This window comes from Trematomus bernacchii, unplaced genomic scaffold (assembly GCF_902827165.1).
Source record: "Trematomus bernacchii unplaced genomic scaffold, fTreBer1.1, whole genome shotgun sequence".
Taxonomy (NCBI): domain Eukaryota; kingdom Metazoa; phylum Chordata; class Actinopteri; order Perciformes; family Nototheniidae; genus Trematomus; species Trematomus bernacchii.
Genome location: NW_022987720.1, coordinates 25,259,191 through 25,260,980, shown reverse-complemented (window position 1 = coordinate 25,260,980; position 1,790 = coordinate 25,259,191).

The following is a 1,790-nucleotide window of genomic DNA, read 5'->3' as shown; positions in this document are numbered from 1 at the left end:
GCAGAGCGGGAGGGGGAAGCTGGGAAGGGTGTGACCAAGGCGGCTTTACTTGCCAGCGACACAGAAAGACCCTTTACTCCCGTCTGAAAACCAGTGGTGTAAAGTAACTAAGTACATTTACTCAAGTACTGTTCTTAAGTATCATTTTTGATGGACTTGTACTTTGAGTATTTCAAATGTTTGTGCTACTTTGTACTTCTACCCCACTAAAATTAAGAGGTGAATGGTGTGCTTTACTCCACTACATTTGTTTAATACCTTTAGTTACTTTGCACATTTTTATTAATAATGAGAAATATAAAGGACACTTAAATAAGATGTTAGTTACACTCAAGGAGTAACATTCAAAAGCTACCCTGCAGTATTCAAGAAAATAGTAATCCTACTCTTATTAAGTACATTTCTACTTTTACTTAGAAGATCTGAGTACTTCTCCCATTTTAGCTGAAAAGTATAGGCTAGTCATAATGCTCACAAAGTCATAATGTAAGGTGACGGCAACAGGGCAGAGCCGACTTAATCATAATTCATATATTTCCCAAGTGTTCACTGAAATGACATGCAACAGGATGGGCCTTTTTTCTTTGGAGTGTATAAAATGGCATGAAGGCTCACAGCAGTGCTTATGTCTCCTTTAGAATTTCAAATGACCTGGATACTCCTGTTATAAAACATTAGCGTCTATTCTGCTTGAGCTGTAAGTGACTGAACAGACCTCTCAGGTTAATCAGGTTCTCAAGAAACTAACCTATACTTATTTGCAATGAAAGCCACTGGGAATGACTTATGATGGCTAAGTAAGTAGTATACACACATAACATCTTCTTAACGTGTGTGTATGTGTGTGTGTGTGTGTGTGTGTGTGTGTGTGTGTGTGTGTGTGTGTGTGTGTGTGTGTGTGTGTGTGTGTGTGTGTGTGTGTGTGTGTGTGTGTGTGTGTCACAGGTGTGTGTCACAGGTGTGTCCATACAGGCATAGCAAACATTGTAGGACAGCATTCCATCAGTCAGACTTGTTCATTGTCTCTTTGCAACCATCTCATAATTTGAATAGGGAGGAACGCATTCCCCCATATTCCCGAGTCACATGCATCACACACTGTTGTAATACTCAAATCAAGTTCTAAAAATAGGCTTTAAAAGTGTACAGTGAGCTATGAATAGTGAAGATGGAGAGTTTGATCCAATAGCTAAGTATTAAAACGTCAGAGTTTTACAGCATTGACAGGAAAGTTGCCAGCACCTGGACCATGTTCATGGCCAATGTGGTGTCTGTAAACTGTATTTTCTTTCTATGTATATGCTGTGCCTTCTGGCTGGCTGGCTGTGACACTTTATTTTGGTCTTTTTCTAAGCCTAAGCCTAAGCCAATTGTGATTGTGAGTGTCTGCGTGAGAGAGTAAAAAAGAAAGACAGACTTGGATGTCATGTTGTGAACAAGCTGTTAAATACCTTTTATTTTTCAGCCACACTGGTTTTAAAGCTTTATATAAATAGAGCAGGCATTTGCAGGCAAAAATAAACAGATTATTAAAAAACTCGACCAAAACAGTATTTTCTGGCATTGATAGACCCCAAACCTTTTCACTAATGGATTCTTCTCTTTCTTTACTGAGCTTTATTTACATCAGTGTAGACCTAAAATAAACCACATTTAAAACACAACCTTCCTGAAACACACTGGAACAGTCAATATTTAGCCCAGATTGCCGAAGAGGATTATGTACCAACGCTAGTTTGTTCAAGAACATGAGAGGAGGAGGGCATTATGTATTTTGTCATGAATTATAT